The sequence below is a fragment of the Staurois parvus genome, unplaced genomic scaffold (genome assembly GCF_062004578.1).
Source record: "Staurois parvus isolate SC_StPar_1 unplaced genomic scaffold, SC_StPar_1.0 ptg000018l, whole genome shotgun sequence".
Taxonomy (NCBI): Eukaryota; Metazoa; Chordata; class Amphibia; order Anura; family Ranidae; genus Staurois; species Staurois parvus.
In genome coordinates, this window is record NW_028317814.1 from 24090658 (window position 1) to 24113371 (window position 22714).

General features: G+C 44.8%; 1 protein-coding gene across 1 annotated transcript in view; it reads right to left on the reverse strand.

The window, feature by feature from the left end:
- Window positions 1-15366, reverse strand: part of RAB40C (RAB40C, member RAS oncogene family) — a 78369-nt gene extending 63003 nt beyond the window's left edge. Inside the window, exon 1 of the mRNA XM_089683155.1 lies at window positions 15186-15366. The gene's annotated coding sequence lies outside the window, so the exon portion shown is untranslated. The remainder of the gene's footprint in view (window positions 1-15185) is intronic.
- Between the last annotated feature and the right edge of the window lie 7348 nt (window positions 15367-22714).

Consider the following 22714-nt stretch of genomic DNA (forward strand, 5'->3'; position numbering starts at 1 on the left):
ATGTGCACTGGTAGGCACCGATATGTGGCATTGATGTGCACTGGTAGGCACAGATATGTGGCATTGATGTGCACTGGTAGGCACAGATATGTGGCATTGATGTGCACTGGTAGGCACTGATATGTGGCATTGATGTGCACTGGTAGGCACTGATATGTGGCATTGATGTGCACTGGTAGGCACTGATATGTGGCATTGATGTGCACTGGTAGGCACTGATATGTGGCATTGATGTGCACTGGCAGGTGGCATTGATGAGCACTGACAGCTGGCACTGATGGACACTGACAGATTGCACTGCTGGGGCTACACTGATCCTCAGGGCACACTGATCATCAGTGCCCTGATGATCAATGTACATGTCCCCTCTGAGGAATGCTGATTAATGGTTCCTCTCCTCTGTCAGCGTGACAGCTCGTGAGGAGAGCAATGCCGATAACCGGCATTTCCCTGTTTACATGCGATCAGCTGTGATTGGACACAGCTGATCACATGACCGAGCCGACATCTTCGGCTCTTGCCGTTGATCGGTGATCTACTGTGTCCAAGGGACACAGCACACCACCGATCGCCGCACACACACAGAGCCGCACACGTGCGGTTAGAGTGGAAGGACGTCGTATGACTTCCTCCCAGAACGAGAGAACCGTTTTGCGCATGTCATTGCCTTATATGGCGGGCGGGCGGGAGGTGGTGAAGGTAAGCTCTGCATCTGCTGCATGGCCTGGTACTGTGCGTCTAACCAGCACTGTGGTTATATCATTGTTACCAGTAGAGGGTGCTAGAAATGACCATTAGCCAAAATAACCATCTCAGCCAACCAGGAGAAGTTTTTTTTTCAGAGCAAACAGGATAGTAAGGATGGTAAGCATGCCTGAATTTCCCTGGCCTCTTTTCTCTCGTATTCCATTAAATTGTCATTCCTCCCCTAGATAGCCCCTTATTCTCCATCACTACGTCCGGTGTCTTCACTAGAACCTGACAGGTCCTCTTACCACATTGTTCCTCAAGACTTTAAAACATACAAGCCATTGTCTCAATACGAGAGAGCCAGAGACAGCTGTATGTAAAGTGGCTCGATATCGTAGGCTGTATCTGTGCTACACACTAGCACAGCAATGCGCAAACTACGGCCCGGCGGACCTTTTAATCCGGCCCGCGGAGCATGATGTGAGGCTGTCAGGATGTGTGTAGGCGGGGCAGCGTGACGAACGTGAGGGGAGCTAGGCTCCTCTCACAGTCCGCCCTGTAGACCGGAACGGCGCGGGAACACGGCGAGAGGAACGCGCGGAGCAAAGGTAAGTAAATTGACACAGGGGGAACTTACTACATGGGGGATGAATTACTATGCTTACTATGGGGGAATATTACTATACTTACTATGGATGACACATACACATCATTCATCTACTCTTGGTCCGGCCCCCGGGTCCAATATATGAACCCATTGCAGCCCTCAAGTAAAAAGTTTGCCCACCCCTGCACTAGCAGATCTCAGTGCACACCAAATCAGACTGGGGGGGGGGGGGGGGGGAAGAAGGGGTTTATACCTCTGTGACCACCAGCTCTACATTAGGTACTGCGCCCCTTCTTTAGGGCTTCCTGCACACTGGACGTTTGGCCATCTCTCCTAGAGGTCATTCCTCCTGGCAGCAGCATTTTGGAAGAAAAAAATTCTAGTAGTTTTTAAACATTAAAAAATGGCCGGAATGGGAAGTGACATTGCTTCGGTCCTCCAAGGCCATAGAGATGAGTGGTCGCCATCTTTCCTTCACTCATCTCTATGCCCAGCGCCGGGATCGATGGTTTCTTGGGTAAGGCTGAGAACTACCGAGCAGCGGCTAGCGGGCGTTTCTTTGGCACCTCTATTGGTGCTTTTTTTTTTTTCATTTCGGCCAAAAGGGGTGTTTTCGGCCACTGAAATTTCGGTGTATCCCTACTACACTACCTACACTCACCGGCCACTTTATTAGGGACACCTTGCTACTACCGGGTTGGACCCCCTTTTGCCTTCAGAACTGCCTTAATGCATCATAGCATAGATTCAACAAGGTGTTGGAAACATTCCTTAGAAATTTTGATCTTCATTGCCTATCTATCATCTGGAATCAGTCTTCCCATTCTCCTCTGACATCAGCCACTCGCTGGATATTTTCTCTTTTTTGGACCATTCTCTGTAAACCCTACAGATGAATGTGTGTGAAAATCCCAGTAGATCAGCAGTTTATGAAATACTCAGACCAGCTCATCTGGCAGCAACAACCATGCCATGTTCAAAGTCACTAAAATCCCCTTTCTGATGCTCAGTTTGAACATCAGCAAGTCATCTTCACCACGTCTAGATGCCTAAATGCTTTGAGTTGCTGCCCGGTGATTGGCTGATTAGCAATTTGTGTTACCAAACAACTGAACAGGTGTACCTAATAAATTGTCCGGTGAGTAATTATTTATTATAAAGAACCCCCTGAGGAAGTGTGACACTAGGATTTTACTTTGTAACCGCTACTGGAACAGAACTGGAAAATCTGGCTGAATTACTTAACCAGCAGAGGCCCCGACACATACTACACATCAATGTGATTCAACTCGCTGCAGCCATCCAAAAAGTGAGATTTCAGTTCTGCGTGAAGATGACCTTTAGATCCTGTAGCACTCCACTACGGTTTTTATTTTCCATTCTTGACGGAGCATTTGTATATAATTACCTTTACATGCGTGTGACTTCTGAACACTAGAGAAAGGAGAAAACAAAGAGAAAACCACAAAGTATGCACTCTTCTTTAAACACACCTACAGAATTGTTTCATCTCTACAAGAAGAGCTTTACAGTGTATTGGCTTCTCTGAAACCATGCAAAGTACGTCACGGTCCCCAGGCTTCTCTTGTATGTTATAATTGTGCAGGTGCAACTTCCCACCTGTGGGTGCAACTTCCCACTCGCGGGTACAAAGTGCACAGTCACCATTAACCTCCTTGGCAGTATGATTCTTTCCGATTTTTTTTGCTGAAAGCGGTACCATTATTTTGCATGGAAATATGTAGTTTTTTTATTGTAGGCTGTAATATTTAGGAATAACTCACTGAAATCTGTCCGAACAAGAGTCTATTAAACATTCCGGATATGATAAAATTTGAAACACGAAATCATAAATTATAATTTAATAAATAATCAAAAAAATAATAACAAATTTAATTCAATAATATAATCAAACCAAAAACACTGAAATTTGAAATACAGAGGCAAATTTGCACATCGCTGAGCAAAGTTGCAAAATCGTTTTCAGTGTCTGATGACGAATTTCCCCACAAATCATTATCACTCAATTCTGCAAGTGGTTCTGATTTACTATCGCTGTTCTAAAACCGCTTTTGACGTAAAGGGACGCTTTTTGGACGCCATGTACTTTTCTAAGTTTCCAGGCAGAAAGAACATTCAAAATGCAGGCAGGGCGCAGGACAAAGCAGTAGGGACAAAATATATGTGAAATGCATTGAAACAGCAATGACAGCAAAAATGACATTTCTTTAAAAATTTCAAATTTCCCGCCGCCCGTACGTCCCGATGTCACAGGGTCCGGAACACAGAAGCCGGATGCCGGCATCGGCCGGAGGAGATGGCCGGGGACGCTGCAGGGGACACATCGCGGGAGCGAAGGACAAGGTAAGTACTGCAGGGACCCCCAGAGCAACTCCGCAGGGTAAGCCCAAGCTACACTCGGGATTATCGCCAAGGAGGTTAAAAGTAGAACTAAGGGCTCGTTCACACTTGGCTGTTTTACCAACGCTTGCCAAACGCCCCTATAGCGTGTGGCAAGCGTTGGTCCGGCGTTTGCGGAGCATTTTTTTAACGCGCCGCATGCGCGGTTTAGCGGCGGTTGCTAGACATTTGCCGAGCGTTAAAAACGCCCCACAAATGGCTATAATGCAGTTTGAATGGAGTTACCGCTCCGCAAACGCCCCGCAACCGCGTCAAAACCGCACCGCAAACGCCGGCCGGGTGTTTGCGAAATGGCACCATAGACTAGAATAGGAGGCTTCAACGCCTCCTGGCTCGACCAGAGGCGTCCGTTTTGCCGCGACGCAAACGCTCCCGTTAGAACAGCACCATGTGCTGCAATGTGCAGAATTGGCAGAGGCGTTTGGGAAGCGGTAAAAACGCTTCTTAAACGCCTCTCTGCCGCCTGCACACAACGCTAGTGTGAACGTAGCCTTGGGCTACTTTCACACTGATCTGCCGCAAAAACACAGCAAAAACGCATAGGCATTTTTACCGCGCTTTGAGCATTTTAAAGGACACGTGACTTAAAAACAGCACCAAAAAACGCTTCTCAGAGGCATTTTTCAGGCATTTCAATGGCAAGAGGTGTTTTTGGGGCATTTGTTTTCCAACTCCCCATACATGCTCCAAAGATGCTGCAAGCAGGAGTTTTTACGCCGCACAGCAAGCGCAACGCCTGAATGTGGAAAACAAAGTTGTGCTCAAACGTTTACATACCCTGACAGAAATTGTGAAATTTTGGCAGATATTGAAAATATGACTGATCATGTCACAAAATGCTCTTTATTGAAGGATGATGATCATATGAAGCCATTTATTATCAAATAGTTGTTTGGCTCCTTTTTAAATCATAATAACAGAAATCACCCAAATGGCCCGGATCAGTAGTTTACATCCCCTGGAATGTTTGGCCTTGGTACAGACACACAAGGTGACACACACGGGTTAGAATGCCAGTTAGAGGTTAATGTCCCACATCTTATGTGGAAGCACTGACTAGGCTAGATACTGAGCCATGGGGATCAGAAAAGAACTGTCAAAAGTCCTGTGTAACAAGGTAATGGAGCTTTATAGAGATGGAAAAGGACATAAAAAGATGTCCAAAGCCTTGAATATGGTATGTAAACGTTTGAGCACAACTGTACATAGATACATTCACATACATAGGGAAGTGGTTTTCTTGAGATATATATACACACATATATATATATATATATATATATATATATATATATATATATATATATATATACATATATACATATATATACACACACACACACACACACACACTTATTTTAACCCCTTGGCAACAGCGCCTCCCGGCCCTTTAAGAGTTTAAGAAGCCGAGTGGGTTTTAGGGTCATGTGACCGCCGTGATTCGCTGTCACATGATTAGGAAAGGTCCCGATCGCAAGAGGAGATTGGGACCTGTGAGTACCAGACATGTGTGCTGGGAGCACTTATGTTTTTCTTAATTGCACGCAAATGTGCCAACACCCAGACACCGGGAGGCCGCACATTTGCTTCAAAAACTCCTCAATGTGAAAGTAGCCTAAAGGCACAATGTTTTATTTTCATTTAGGACAGGGTAAGGGGAGGGCTATAACCCTTATCAGGTCTTTCTTGCCCTCTGTGTTCTATTGGGGAGCCTTCCCATAACTTCCTGTCCCATAGCCAAAAGAGGAAGTGAGAGAAAATCCCTCCAAAGTGAGGGAATCTTGGTGTGTCGCCAGAACTAGTGCCCCATTTGAAGACCGACAGTTCTCCAGCCCGATGATTGGATGCTAAGCCCAAGCCCCGCATTGTAGGAGAAGGTCACATGTTCTCCCAGGTTCTGAAGCAGGAGCATGTTCTCCCAGGTTCTGATGGAAAGTATCAGGTGGTCAGCTCTACACAGACCCTCTCACTAGGTCTTTGATGGGCAAACTGAAAGGGTCTCTTGATATCATTTGTCATCAGAGAAGTACAGGGACTGCTGGACTCCTTATGAAAATGCTAGGGACTACGTTAGCCAAGGCCATCCATAAACATTTAGATCTTTCTTTCAGCTCCGCAAAATGAACTAAAGAATTTTTGCGATTTCCTCATCCACAGTGAAGAGCACGGATAGAAGAAATTCCCGATGGCTATAAGTGCCACAGCTGTCTGAATACTCAAACAGTGACTACATTTGATCAGATGCAGTCACCGTTCAGCTGATTTTCATTTTTCTGTCCTTCTCCTTCAACTTATTAATTGAAGTTTGTTGAACCGGATGGTGCCAAATAGGGCACTCATGGCTTAACCCCTTCACACCTAAGGGTAAAACAAATCCTAATGCCCAAGCACAATTTTGCAACGTTGACATGTGATAGTAAAACCGTCCATATCATCACAACTGCTTTGTACATCCAGGTGACTTATACCGCGTTTTTTTTCCAGGAACAATTGGGCTTTCATTTGGTGGTAAATGGTAATGGATATCTCCTGATTTTTTTTTTTTTTTTTTTATTAAAAAAGGAAAACTGGCTCAAAATAGTAAAAAAAAAATATATTTTTTTAAATTTAGCTGTGTGTTTCTTGTTACTACCATAACCTACCACCACAGAACAACCCAAAATAAATTCTACAGCTCTTGACGATCGCAGTGATACCATATATGTGTATGTTATTTGTGGTTTGTACCCGTAGTACAGCCCAGAAACAATAGTGCGCATTTTGTTTTTGTCTTTTTTTTTTAACTTAAAAACACAGCGTTTTTAAGCGTGTTTTTTTTTTTTTTTAAATCCTGACCTTTGACCCTGACCTAGACCCTGACACTAACCCTGGCACTAAGCTAGATCAAAACTTGATCTAGGTATTTTTTCCCCTCTATGCCAGGAGTTAGAGAGATACAATGTATCTCTCTTCTCCATTCATAGAGAGAGAAAAAAAACAAACAAACAAGGGGGTGGGCTGTACAGTGACTGATCACTGTGATAGCCAATCAGAGGCTAACACAGCGATCATGTGACCCGGAATTGGGAGTCCCGTGTCCTGATCGTTAGAACGGGACCTGGTGCTCTCAGTGACACCGCGGTCTTTGTGCTGGGAGTGCGCCGCACGCAAATATGCGGCCCCACGGAAAAAAGCCCAGTTCCGTGAGGCCGCATATTTGTGTTATGTCGGGTGTCAAGGGGTTAAAGTGTGACCAAGCCAGCCAGAATTGGCCTGAAATTTGAGTTGTCTATGGCAAGCTTGAGTCCGGCTTCAACCCCTTTGCACCAACGTGCCTGGAACAAGCATGCTGTTAAAGCAGACCCAATTCTCAGGTGGCTCTGCCCTTTGGGTCCTGGCAGAGCCCTTTGGCACATCCGCAGATGTGATTTCAGATGCATGCGCAAAGACAACGGAGGGATGTGACTTCCCTATTAGTTGTCAGCGCATGAACAGATGATTGGGAAAACCTATTCTTGTGCAGCTGTACCAAAGAGCTTGCTCAGGGCTCAAAGACCTGCAGTACATCTGTGCATGCTGGGGGAAAGAGAAGAAAATATAATTCTGACCTAGGCGGGAAACACGGCAGTACAAATAAAAGAGATTATAAAAAGAAATATTATTAGGGATGCACCGAACGTTTGGTGGCCAAAACGTTTCAGCCGAAAACACCCCTTTCAGCCATTGGCCGAAACTGAAAAAAAAAAAAAAAAAAAAAAAAAAGCACCGAAACAGGTGCTGAAAAAACCCCGCCCCTCGCCGCCCGGTTGTTCTCAGCCTTACCTGAGAAACCATCGATCCCGTTGCTGGACATAGAGATGAGTGAAGGAAAGATGGCCGCTACTCATCTCTATTAAAAAAAAAAAAAACAAAAACATTGATCTAGTGCTTTAAAAAAAAAAAAATGGCCGGAACCGTAAGTGACATCGCTCCAGTCCTAGAAGGGCATAGAGATGAGTGAAGGAAAGATGGCCACCACTCATCTCTATGCCCTTGGTGGACCGGAGCGATGTCACTTACGATTCCGGCCATTTTTTTTTTTTAAGCACTAGATCAATGTTTTTTTTGTTTTTTTTATAGAGATGAGTGGTGGCCATCTTTCCTTCACTCATCTCTATGCCCAGCGACGGGATCGATGGTTTCTCAGGTAAGGCTGAAAACAACCGGGCGGCAAGGGGCGGGGGTTTTTCAGCACCTGTATCGGTGCTTTTTTTTTCAATTTTTAATAGCACTAAATCAATGCTTTTTTTTTGATCCAATGTTTTTCATTGCAGAGGAGAGATGTGGGGTCTTATGGATCCCATATCTCTCCATAAAGAGTACCTGTCACTTATTATTTCTATCACAAAGGATGCATGCATTTCTTGTGATAAGAATAAAAGTGATTAAACATTTTTTTTTTTTTTTTTTAAAAAGGGACAGTGCAAAAAAACAAAAAAAAAAAAAAAAAAGTTTAAAGTGCCCGTCCCCCCATGCTCGCTTGTAGTAGAACGCATATGTAGACCACGCCCACATATGTAAATGGTGTTCAAACCACACACGTGGGATAATCACCACGAACGTCAGAGCAAGAGCACTAATTCTCACACTAGACCTCCTCTGTAACTTTACACTGCTAACCTGTAGACATTTTTAAAGCATCACTGATGGAGATTTTTTAAATACCGCAGTTTCATTCCACGAGCGGGCGCAATTTTAGAGCGTGACATGTTGGGTATCTATTTACTCGCCGTAGCATCCTCTTTCATATTTTACAAAACAAAATTGGGTTATATATATTTTTTTTTTTTAATCAGTATTTTTTTCCCAAAAAATATATATTCATTGTTAAAAAATGCGCATTTCGGTTTCAGTTTTCGGCCAAGTGCATTATTCATTTTTGGTTTTGCCACCAGAATTTTCATGTCGGTGCACTATTAAATAATATATATATAAACAATTGTTAAAAAGGGGGGGGGGGGGCAGGAAAATATGACATGTCCTATAGATCTGCTTTATGAGCTAGAATTTCTCATCTCTATACCTTCTACAGGTCTGTGATGCAAAATATTACAGCCAAAGCACTGCCTATACAAGGCCAACAGAGGACGGGTGCCATTGTTGTTCTGGGCTATGGGACAGCCTACTCCATCTTCAGCTTCAAGTAAGCATTGTCCATACTGGCCACATTGAGAGCTAATGAAGTTTTACTGATAGGGAACAAAGGGAAGCCAAACAACAAACAAACAAAAAAAAAAAACCCACACACCAGCAACAACAATGACCGCATCTAAACAACAGAAACCAACCCTGGACTGTTCCAGGTCAATTGATCTCCAGATTCACAGCAGAGTAACAATGGCAGACAACACACCTTTCTGAGTGAGGACATCATGAGTCAGTACAATACATTCAATGTATTCATTGCACCCTGCAGTGCAGATTCAAGGACAGATCACCTGTGCCCAGAGTAAGTGAGGTGATGAAAATGGTTTCTACATAATTGCCTCATCAACATCCCGCCAGTAACACAAATAACAGACATGGTTCGCACTCAGTTATATTCAGGGGCATGACAACTCATGGGGCCCCCGGGCAATAGGGGATCATGGGGCCCCCCCGGGCAATAGGGGATCATGGGGCCCCTGTGTCCTTGCCCAAACTCAAAAAAGCCTATTAAAAAAAAAAGGTACCAGGGGCATCTCATGGGGCCCCCTACTGACCCCGGGCCCTCGGGCAGTGCCCAAGTTCCCAAATGGTCAGTCCGCCCCTGGTTATATCTGTTAGTACACACATGCATACTAATCGGGACGGGAATGACCTTTGAATCATAGAAAAGCGAAGAGAGAAAACTTGGTCAGCCAAGTCAGTTCTCCGATTTACAAGATGTCTGTGGTCTGATTTCTCGTTGTTTGCAGGACATCTATTGTCCCATTCTTCAATACTCCCATATCCTGGTAATATTTTAAGTCCTCATGCACACTGGTAATAAGTCCTCATGCACACTGGTAATAAGTCCTCATGCACACTGGTAATAAGTCCTCATGCACACTGGTAATAAGTCCTCATGCACACTGGTAATAAGTCCTCATGCACACTGGTCATTTTAAAACCGCCAGTAGCGTTAGTTGTATAAAGTCGTTTTGCATTTTTTTTTGCGTCTTTGCATTAGCGTTTAGCAGCGCTAGTGTTTTTTTAGCACCAAAAAATTTGGCTCAAAAACCGCCAGTTTGCTGCATTTACCAACATTAGAATGTTTTTACAGCTAACATATTCCTCTAGAAACCCACTAGTTGTGGGGTTTTCCCAGCCAGAAAACGCTGATTAAAGCCTATGTGTGTATGGACACATAGGATAACATGCTGGGGGGTTTACTGGTTGTAGAAAAAAAGTGCCCAACGTGCATGAGGACTAAGGGTTCGTTCACACTTGACTTATTTCTAACTCTTGCCAAACGCCCCTATAGGGTTTGACAAGCGGTAGACAGGCATTTGGGAAGCATTTTTAAAGCTCCTCAAATGCTCCCCAAACACCCTATGCGCAGTTTTGAAGCATTTGATAGGCATTTCCCAAGTGTTAAAACCGCACCACAAACGCCTATAATAAAGTTAAATAGTATTAACACCTGCCAGGCGTTTGAGAAGCTGCACCATAGACTTGAATGGGAGGCTTCAACTCCTCCTGATTAGACATGAGGCATCAGTTTTGCCGTGACGCTAACGCTTCAGTGTGAACAGCACTGAGTGCTGCCATGTGCAGAATTTTCATAGGCGTTTGAAAAGCGTTAAAAATGCTTCCCAAATGCCTGTCTGAGGTCTGCTGACAAAGCTACTGTGAATGTAGCCTAAGTGTTACATACAACTGTGCTTTGTTTCCACATAGCAGATTATCGATGTTATCAATTATTCAGCACAGTTCACCTTTTCAACACCCTATCCACCCTACTCCACACCAGCCCCCCAGTCACTCCCCCTTGTGGAACGGATCACAGTGAATCCCAATTGGTCACTACCGGCATGACTACTTTGACCAATCAGAACCGCTCTGATCCATCCTGGGAACCCTACAGAAAGGAGGGGAGAACAGTCTGGACTGCTCCCGCAGCTGTGTGGACAGTGACAGGTATCATCAATGGAGGTAAGTACAGTGAGGGCCGGGGCTGAGTGGGTAAGTTAAAGTGTTCGTTTGCCTTTTCATTTTTTTTTTCTGGAAAAATGAGCCTTTTAAAAGACTCACTGAGCTTGACCCCATGTGCACATATGCTGTGCATATCCGGAAAGGCTCTGGAACTGCAGTGCCTCATTCTAGCCTACAATGGATTGGGAGCTCCCCCACTTGCTATGGGACCATTTGAGTGTGCACACTCCCGAGCCCCACTCTATGCGTTCAATAAGATACACAGAGCTACGGCTTGGACCCACCCCCTGCTGTCTCCTCACTGGCTGTAAATTTAAGTAGTGGGAGCCAATGGGTCTCGCTGCTGTGTCTCAGCCAATGAGGAGAGAGAGAACAGGGAGAGCCGAGGCTCACGTGCACAGTGCTGGATTGAGATGGGGCTTCTGACTATGTAGCGGTGCAGCGCTGCTCGCCGCTGGCTCCTCCTGCTTGTATGTGACATCACCCACAATGGACAGGAAGGGAAAATTGGAGGAGAGGCCAGTGAGGAACAGCACAGCAGAGGAGGACCTGCTTAGCTCTGCAAATAAAGAAACAGCTGCCCTGGTCCCATGTGCGGTGCTGTGATCCCATGTGCCCTGGTCCCATGTGCGGTGCTGTGATCCCATGTGCCCTGGTCCCATGTGCGGTGCTGTGATCCCATGTGCCCTGGTCCCATGTGCGGTGCTGTGATCCCATGTGCCCTGGTCCCATGTGCGGTGCTGTGATCCCATGTGCCCTGGTCCCATGTGCGGTGCTGTGATCCCATGTGCCCTGGTCCCATGTGCGGTGCTGTGATCCCATGTGCCCTGGTCCCATGTGCAGTGCTGTGATCCCATGTGCCCTGGTCCCATGTGTGGTGCTGTGATCCCATGTGCAGTGCTGTGATCCCTTGTGCCCTGGTCCCATGTGTGGTGCTGTGATCCCATGTGCAGTGCTGTGATCCCTTGTGCCCTGGTCCCATGTGTGGTGCTGTGATCCCATGTGCAGTGCTGTGATCCCTTGTGCCCTGGTCCCATGTGTGGTGCTGTGATCCCATGTGCAGTGCTGTGATCCCTTGTGCCCTGGTCCCATGTACAGTGCTGTGATCCCATGTGCTGTGATCCCATGTGCCCTGGTCCCATGTACAGTGCTGTGATCCCATGTGCTGAGATCCCATGTAATGTGCCCTGCTGCCCCCCCATGTAGTGTGCCCTCCTGACACCCTGTGCTTTGCTCTGCAATAAACAGGTACATTTACATATTGATTCTATTTTATGCCATTTCAAAAAATAATTGTTATATAGACAGCTCACTGATCACACCACTGATGTTCCAGGAGCTGTAGATGTAAACATTACTTCAGGTGTCCCCCGCAATCTCAACTTTTTGCCAGGCATTCCTCCGGGGTAAAAAGAAGTGGGGTGTTCCTGTGAAACACACTAAGGCTAATAACCCCCCCCACATGTGGATTTCCATACTCCAAGGATGACCATGTGACCAGTGTGATTGACTGTCCCACTGGATACCGATGTTTACTCAGGACTAAGAGCATTTCTGCCAGCTGGTCTCTGTGCTGGCAGTGCTCCAAGCATATACACATTGCCCGTCCAGTGAGGTACATACAGTGCCTCGAAAAAGTATTCATACCCCTTGACATTTTCCACATTTTGTCATGTTACAACCAAAAATGTAAATGTATTTTATTGGGATTTTATGTGATAGAGCAACACAAAGTGGCACATAATTGTGAAGTGGAAGGAAAATGATAAAATGGTTTTCAAACACTTGTTACAAACAAATATCTGAAAAGTGTGGCGTTCATGTGCATTCAGCCCCTTTACTCTGATACCTCTAACTAAAATCTAGTGGAACCAATTGCCGTGGGAAATCACCTAATTAGTAAATAGAGTCCACCTGTGTGCAATTTAATCTCAGTATAAATACAGCTGTTCTGTGAGGCCTTCAGAGGTTTGTTAGAGAACATTAGTGAACAAACAGCATCATGAAGGCCATGGAACACACCAGACGGGTCAGGGATAAAGTTGTGGAGAAGTTGAAAGCTGGGTTAGGTTATAAATAAATATCCCAAGCTTTGAACATCTCATGGAGCACTGTTCAATCCATCATCCGAAAATGGAAAGAGTATGGCACAAATGCATATCTACCAAGACATGGCCGTCCACCTAAACTGACAGGCCGGGCAAGGAGAGCATTAATCAGAGAAGCAGCCAAGAGGCCCATGGTAACTCTGGAGGAGCTGCAGAGATCCACAGCTCAGGTGGGAGAATCTGTCCACAGGACAACTAGTCGTGCACTCCACAAATCTGGCCTTTATGGAAGAGTGGCAAGAAGAAAGCCATTGTTGAAAGAAGTCATAAGAAGTCCCGTTTGCAGTTTGTGAGAAGCCATGTGGGGGGCACAGCAAACGTGGAAGAAGGTGCTCTGGTCAGATGAGACCAAAATGGAACTTTGTGAACTGTGTGGTGAAAAACTAACACTGCACATCACCCTGAACACACCACCCCCACTGTGAAACATGGTGGTGGCAGCATCATGCTGTGTGGATGCTTTTCTGCCGCAGGGACAGGGAAGCTGGTCAGAGTTGATGGGAAGATGGATGGAGCCAAATACAGGGCAATCTTAGAAGAAAACCTGTTAGAGTCTGCAAAAGACTTGAGACCGGGTTGGACGTTCACCTTCCAGGAGGACAACGACCCGAAACATCCAGCCAGAGCTACAATGGAATGGTTTAGATCAAAGCATATTCATGTGTTAGAATGGCTCAGTCAAAGTCCAGACCTAAATCCAATGGAGAATCTGTGGCAAGACTTGAAAATTGCTGTTCACAGACGCTCTCCATCCAATCTGACAGAGCTTGAGCGATTCTGCAAAGAAGAATGGGCAGAAATGTCCCTCTCTAGATGTGCAAAGCTGGGAGAGACATCCCCAAAAAGACTTGCAGCTGGAATTGCAGTGAAAGGTGGTCCTACAAAGTATTGACTCCGGGGGGCTGAATACAAATGGACACCACACTTTTCACAGATTTATTTGTAAGAAATGTTGAAAACCATTTATCAGTTTCCTTCTACTTCACAGTTATGAGCCACTTTGTGGTGGTCTATCACATCAAATCCCAATAAAATACATTTACGTTTTTGTTTGTAACATGACAACATGGGGGAAAAATTTCAAGGGGTATGACGACTTTTTTCAAGGACTGTATGTGCAGTGTGTGGACATGAAAGCCCACGTTTTTGGTGCCGCACACACGGGTTACTGGGGCACAAAGAGGTAAATATCAATTTCCTTCTTAGTATATCTGACCCCCAACAGCTAGTATACAGTAAGGCTGGAGTGTTACCTAACCTACGGGAGAGAATGACAAACCTAAACAATCCATCCAATCAGCCAGACCCTTGTACTATACAGCTGACCGCACAGCGCACAACCGGGACCAAGTCTACGCAATCCGACCGCACGACCGGGACCGAGTCTACGCAATCCGACCGCACGGCGCACGACCGGGACCGAGTCTACGCAATCCGACCGCACGGCGCACGACCGGGACCGAGTCTACGCAATCCGACCGCACGGCGCACGACCGGGACCGAGTCTACGCAATCCGACCGCACGGCGCACGACCGGGACCGAGTCTACGCAATCCGACCGCACGGCGCACGACCGGGACCGAGTCTACGCAATCCGACCGCACACGACCGGGACCGAGTCTACGCAATCCGACCGCACACGACCGGGACTGAGTCTACGCAATCCGACCGCACGGCGCACGACCGGGACCGAGTCTACACAATCCGACCGCACGGCCGAGACCGAGTCTATACAATCCAATCGCACGGCGCACAACCTGTACCAAGTCTATACAATCTGATTGTACAACCTCTTTTAGATCTACCATAAACAGTACAAGGCCCTGTCAGGATGCAGAGAGCTCGATAGGATGGCATAGGCAGGTCATCGCATAGATTTGGTAGATATGCAGTCGATTATACAGTCAGATAGTAAGGTGTGGGGCGACCCTACAGGAGTCTGTACAAGGTCTATACAATCTGATTGTAATGTCTCCTTTAGGCTCGCCCCTTCCACTGCATACTTGTTATAGCAGAGATCGTACGATCAGATTGGAAGGTGTAGGCTGGCCATGCAATCTGATTGCACAATTTCCAGCAAGGAGGGATCCATGAGCCCTGTCCAGAGGAAGCCCCCAGTGCTGTGCACGGAGAAGGAAGTACCTCGCCTCCCCGGTACCTCCCGTACAGCCAGGAGGAGAAGAGCAGGCTGGCCGGATGCTGGCCGGAGAACAGGCGGAACTCACCACTACACGTCCAGGTGGAAGGCCCAACAAAGCGGACGCAGAATACTCCAGGCCGAAGCTGCCTCGGCCTCCTCCCCGCACCCACACGCCGTCCTCTCCGGAGGTGTTCTCTGCTCAGCACTCAAAGCTTTACCGCGTCCAATCTCCCCCACACAGATCCATCACACTGCGCATGCCCACAACAACAGGACCTCCGTCACACAAAGAACTCCCCACCCCTTCCTGAACCAGCGCCCAATCATCGCAGAGCATCTCCCATTCACGCCCCCTCATTTTGCCTCAGACCCAAGTGACAGCGCCTCCTGCAGCTCCGGGCCACGCCTCCTATGGAAAGCTTTCTAGGTTACGCCCACCTATGCGGCATTCCCTTCGCTTTAGGCACGCCGGCTTCCCCCAGAGTGCGTGCTCGCTCCCGCGAGGATTTGGAGGCACACAGTGCACGCGCAACCATTTGCCCAGCGCGTGCGCAGACGCTGCAGTGTACAGGCAAATGCCCAAAGAAGGGAATAAAAGGATCTATAATGGGAAATGAAGTGTTGATGTGTGCTGGTTTGAAACGAAAGTTGATTGAAAGTACCAGAAAAGAACCTTTTTTATTCTATTCTGGATAGCAAAGGGAAGCTGTTAGAAAATCTCTGCCATGGTGCTTCTTTAGGGAGATTTACCTTCACTTCCTGTTCTGTAGACCCAACAGGAAGTGGTATCTTTCCAATGTGAAGCACGTTTTATACAGCATGCCCTTTGGCAAGTGGTATTGGCCAAACATACCCCTTCAAGTGAATGGGATCAAGTTGCAACTGCATGTAATGAACACAGTTGTGTTGCAACAGGATCCCCCCCCCAAAAAAAGCCATTCAGGAGGTGCTTAGGAACTGCCTGTCCACCAGCTCTGAAAAGTGTTCCACTGCAGATCACTTTTCAGGGCTGTCATAAATACAGCCATTCATGTGAGCTAGGCCTTAGACAGTTGTCACGGAAACACGTCTCCATGGGAAGATTACCCCTCTCTTCCTGTTCTGGTGACAACTCAACATTTTGGATTTGCCCCTCATGTACATTGATGGGAGATTAATGACCAGACATTAAGAGAGAAGCATCCTAAGGCCTCGTTCACACAGGTGGATACATCATATGCTCATGTGACGTGTTTATCCGCATGGGGATTCACAGGTGTTCCATGCTTACCTGTGCAGGCTGCCCCAAAGAGCTGGATGCAGTCCTAAATGCACAAAATTTAAATGGATATTAACCACTTCATGTCCGGACACTTTCACCCCCTTCCTGTCCAGGCCAATTTTCAGCTTTCAGCGCTATCACACTGTGAATGACAATTGCGCGGTCATGCAACACTGTACCCATATGAATTTTTCCGCATTTTTTGAGACAGATAAAACTTTATTTTGGTGGTATTTATTCACCACTGGGATTTTTATTTTTTTGCTATATAAATGAAAAAGTCCAAACATTTTGACAAAAAAGTGTTTTTCTTATAAAATTGTGCAAATAAATAATTTTTCTTCATAAATCTTGGCCAAACTGTATTCAGTTAATTTTCTAGTAAAAAAAAAATGACCCAAATTAGTTTATAAGCAAAAATTATAATTTTTCAAAAACATTTTTTTATATTATTATTTATGGGGTTTTCTTTAACATACCGTCACCCTGATGAAGATTTTTTTTTACACTAATTGCTTTTACACCCATAAAGGCTGTAAAAGCAATGATTTCTCCTTCTCTCTGGCTGCATTCTTGCAGCCATTGAGGAATACTGTGTGAGCTGTGATTGGTCACAGCTTGTCACATGGTACAAGGCTGTTGTGAATAGGCTTGCACCATGTGACCTCGGTGATCATTCACAGATTTCACCAGTAGTAAGCAATGATGTCAGGAAGTGACATCTTGCTTACACCTGTTCATGTGATCACTGATTGGCCAATCAGTGATCACATGAATCAAGACCTCACACAGAGGTCCCTTACAGCGATCCAGACACAGCGGGCACCGGATCGCGGTGCCATGTGCTCCTGGGGAGCGCGCACAGGCGGTGAATGCGGGTGACGTTTAGAAACGTCAACCCGCTTCGGCACTGCTCCCGTCCAGCCGTTTATGTGCATGGGACGGACGGGAAGTGGTTAAAGTAGAACTATAGGCAAAACCTTTTTTTTTTTTTTTTTTTTGGTTAGAGCAAGGGAAGGTTACAACCCGTCAGATTTTGTTTCGCAATCCCTCTCCAATCTATCCAAAACTAAAATAAAAGTTTTGCCTTTAGTTATGCTTTTATACAGTGGGGAAAATAATTATTTGATCCCCTGCAGATTTTGTGAGTTTGTCCACTTACAAAGAAATGACGGGTCTATCATTTTTATCATAGGTGTATTTTAAATGATAGAGACAGAATATCAACCAAAAGACAGAAAAAACACGATACAAATGTTATAAATTGTGTTGTAGTTTAGTGAGTAAAATAAGGATTTGATCCCCAAGCAAAACATGACTTAGTACTTGGTGGAGAAACCCTTGTTGGCAAGATGTTTCTTGTAGTTGGTTACAGGTTTGCACACATCTCAGGAGGGATTTTGGTCCTTTTTACAGATCTTCTCTAAATTTTACTCTTGGCTGTCGCTTAGCAACTTGAAGTTTCAGCTCCCTCCATAAATTTTCTATAGGATTAAGGTCTGGAGACTGTCTAGGCACCTCCATGACCTTAATGTGCTCCTTCTCGAGGTACTCTTTTGTTGCCTTGGCGGTATGTTTTGGATCATTGTCATGCTGGTAGACCCATCCACGACTCATCTTCGGTGTTCTGGCTGAAGGAAGAAGGTTCTCATCCAAGATTTTACAATACATGGCCCTGTCCATTGGCCCCTCAGTGTGGCAAATTCGGTCTGTACCTTTAGCAGAGGAACAGCCCCAAAGCATAATATTTTCACCTCTGTGCTTGACTGTAGGGATGGTCATAGTCAGCATTTTTCTTTTCTCCAAACACGGCGAGTCAAGTTGATGCCAAAGAGCTCAGTTTTGGTCTCATCTGACCACATCACTTTCTCCCAATCCTCTGAATCCTTTAGATGTTCATTGGCAAACTTCAGATGGGCCTGTACATGTGCCTTCTTCAGGAGGTGGACCTTACGAGCACTGCAGAATTTCAATCCATGTCGGCATATTGTGTTACCAATGGTTTGTTTGGTGACTGTGGTCCCAACTGCCTTGAGATCATTCACAAACTCCTCCAGTGTAGTTCTGGGCTGAACCCTCACTTTTCTCATCATCGTCCTTACCCTATGAGGGGAAACCTAGCATGGAGCTCCAGACCGAGGGCGATTGATGGTTGTTTTGTATTTCTTCCATTTGCGAATAATCGCTCCAAAAGTTGTCTCCTTCTAACCAACCTTCTTGCTGATGGTCTTTTAGCCCATTCCAGCCTTATGCAAGTCTACAATCTTGTCCCTAACATCCTTTGACAGCTCTTTGGTCTTGCCCATGGTGGTGAGGTTTGAATGGAAGAAAACGTTTCTGTGGACAGGTGTCTTTTATACACACAACAAGTTGTCGTTAGGAGCACCTTCTTCAATTGACCGGACTAATCTGTGCACCACATGAGCACATAGCGAGTCTGTGGGAGCCAGAATTGTTGGCCAGTAGGGGATCAAATACTTATTTTACTCACTGAACTGCAACTTAATTTATAATATTTCTACCATGTGTGTTTTCTGAATTTTTGGTTGATATTCTGTGTCTATCATTTCAAATACACCTATGATAAAAAGTATAGACCCTAGTGGGCAAACTTACAAAATCAACAGGGGATCAAAAAAATAATTTTCCCCACTGTATATATATTTATCTAACATTTATAGATGATAACACCGGAAATTGTTGATCCAGGGATTAGCTGTTTGTCTCCTGGGGAATCAGGAAGGAATTTTGTTCACCCTTTACAGCAGATTTGACCATGTTTCATAGGGGTTTTTTGCATTCCTCTGGATCAACTGTGCATATGAGATTGTGTGCATGGATGTTTTCTATTTTTTTATTTATTGTTTTCTATTGGATGAACTAGAACAGGGGTATCCAACGTTTTGACTTTCCTGGGCCACATTGGAAGAAGAGGAATGGTCTTGGGCCGTACATAAAATCTACTTATAATGACAACTGATGAGCAGAAAAGGTTGGGCAGTTAATGGTCACTGATATAGATAATGTACCTATCTGAGTGATAAAACATATATAAACTTAATTAGAAAAGAGGGCAACATAAAACTAGTGCAATATTTGACACTGTTTTGGATAACCTAACACATCAATATCTGGTTTGATGGATGTAGTATTAATTCCCAATGAATTCCCAAGGTGCTCATCAGATATTTTGGTTCTAATTTTGCCCTTCATATTTGATCAAAATTGCTCACAATTATAGGTGCTGCCGAAAACGAATGCGGTGAATAAGGCGTGAATGTGAAGAGTGGGAGATTTTTCTTTGGGAAGATAAAATGTATAAAAATCCAGTAAAGCAACACTGTCAAATTTTTGTTCGGCCGCATGTGTTTGCTAAGTGTAAACGCATTTTTACAAAAAATGTTTTTTAAAAATTAACATTTTTAAGTACATTAACAATTTTGTGTTGGGTCATATTCATAGCCATCTTGGGCCGTGGGTTGGACAAGCCCTGAGCTAGGAGTGGTGTCAATTTTTTTTTTAACCCATGTACCTATATCTTCCCTCTCCAGCTAAAAGTACCCAGCTATGGACTCCCTATGTAATATCCATTGTTCTAGATTATTTGCCTAGAGCTGTCACATAGTCCTTCATACCTTTTTTTTTAATTAATACTAGGGCAGGTCAAATAAACACCTGTATTAACTGATATATTTGACTCATTTGAGCTTCACATATAGGGGAGTATGCAACATCCTCTCATGATGCAGTGCTCAGGCCTGGTGGCTAATCAACATTGTATTGACATGGAGATGTCCTTATGTTTTTTCCTAGCCCCAATAAAGAGGGTGTTTTTGGACCCCCAAAATGCATTGGCTATTCTTTGGATTGTCCCTGATGTTTATAGAATTAAAGAATATGTAAACCCCAAATTTCATATTCCTGATATGTGCCTGCAGTTCCATGTACTTGTATGAAAAACTATGCTGTTCTCTTTATATTGCTTCCTTTGTGTGAAATACCTTGGTGTTCCTGCCAGTCCCTCTGCTTTTCTATTAAAAACTGATCATACTAGGCATGAGAGCACAATGTAGTCAGTTCTTTAGCTGTGCTAGGAACTCAGCCTGCTCTCTTTCAATGATCAGACTGGCCCTGACCCCCCCCCCGCCCCCGCACATCCATTCATTAGGAAGACCAGTGTACTGCTGTTTCCCCTTCTTCAGCTTTCTAAGCTCCTTATGCTGCTGAGAATAGAGGGTATGGGACCACTTCTTATAATAATAATAAAAAGGGGGGGGGGGGGACAATGGAATTTATGTTATACTATTCATTTCTATTTTCAACTGAATAGGATGTTTTACAAGGTGAGATTTCACATATACTTTGAAGTCATATCTGGGCCATTAGCAGTGGTGCATAGAAGCCTCCTTCCCGAGAACTAGATCAATTGCATCAATATACTAAGAAAGCAATACCATTAGGATGACCTTATGGAACCGACACAATTTTTCTACTTTCCTCAACAATCCCTAGGCCAGATCACTGCCAGATGTTGAAGGGATTGATGTCATCTTTCGATCTAGGTTTGCACTATAGCGGCTTTGACACTAGCTAAATATTCTTGTGGTCAGTGTTGGAAAATTTGTCAGACAGGACTCATGGAGATAGACGTCCAAGGCAGCAGACTGAAATGACACTTACTGGTCTGGATTGACATGACCACACACTATTGAGGGATAGGATTTGCTCATATTTCATGTCAGGTTTGTCTGAGTTGAACTCGAACTTTCATGTCCCGGTTCACACTGATGCGATTCTGATGCAGATCAGATGTGATCCATAAGGAATAGATTTGCATGTTGTCTGAAAATACATTTTTTTTCTATGAAGGTCATTCACATCTATGCTGTGCAATTTTGATCCAGAAAATAAAAAAAGAGACCTGTGTGAGTTTAGTGAGGGTGTGGTGCAAATTTAATCTCCAGCTATGCCCAATCCCCTCAGAAATTATATTAAATTTGGACCTGTCAAAACACAAATTGCACTGTGAAATCGCATCAATTCGCACCGCGTCAGTCTGTACCTAACCTAAATTGTACCTGTCAGGAGTGAAAGATGCTATGGTTGGCTTTAAGGCCTCATGCACACAGGTGCTCTGCAGCTCCTGTGTGCCAAGGCGTAACATCTCTGGGGCTTTCTGGCAACGGAGAAGCCACATGTGTCGTGTACAGCCAAAAATATAAGTGAATGGCTGTACCTGGCCATACTCGAGTAAACGCTCATGTCTTCTGTATCAGCGTTTACCTGTGTATGCACATACAGCAGTTCTCACCATATTTCATGCAGACGTCATTAGCAAGTATAAGGGCATGGCCACATACAGCTACTCACTTGTATTGGCAGCTGCACAAGGCATGTAGGGCTCCCCTGGTGCCAGGGATGTTACACCTTCTAACCATCCGTGTGCATGAGGCTTAACCACTTCCAGACCAGACACTTTTACCCCCTTCCTGACCAGGGAAATTTTCAGCGCTACACACTTTGAATGACAATTGCACGGTCATGCCACACTGTACCCAAATGAATTTTTTACCATTTTTTTGAGACAGATAAAGCTTTATTTTGGTGGTATTTATTCACTGCTGGGATTTTTTATTTTTTTTGCTATGGAAATGATACTTTTCAAAATTTTTGGACTTTGTTTTTTTTTTTAAATTTTGCAAATAAATAATATTTCATCATAAATCTTGGCCAAAATTTATTCCGTTATCTTTTTAGTAAAAAAAAAAAAATCAAAATTAGTATAACTAAAAATTATAATTTTTAAATATTTTTTTTACATTTTATTATATTATTATTTTTTATTTTTTCTACATACTGTCACCCTAGCAGTACAGTGTCACCATGGTGACACTGTACTACTTGTGGGGGGTGATGAAGATTTTTTTTTTTTTAACACTGATTGCTTTTACACCCATATAGGATGTAAAAGCAATCATTTCTCTTTCTGTCTGCATTCTTGCAGTCATTGAGAAATACAGAGTGAGCTGTGATTGGTCACAGCTTGTCACATGGTACAAGGCTGTTGTGAATAGCCTTGTACCATGTGACCTCTGTGATCACAGATTTCACACATAGTAAGCAATGTCACCAGTGACATCTTGCTTGCTACTTTGCATGTGATCACTGATTGGCCAATCAGTGATCACATGATCGGGACCTCGTACAGAGGTCCCGTCTGACGATCGGTGTTTCACTGTGTCCGGAGGACACAGTGGGCACTGGATCGCGGTGCTGCGCGCTTCCCAGGGAGCGTGCACAAGCAGGGTGCGGGGAGGCCGTTTATAAACGGCCACCCGACCCTGCACTGCCAC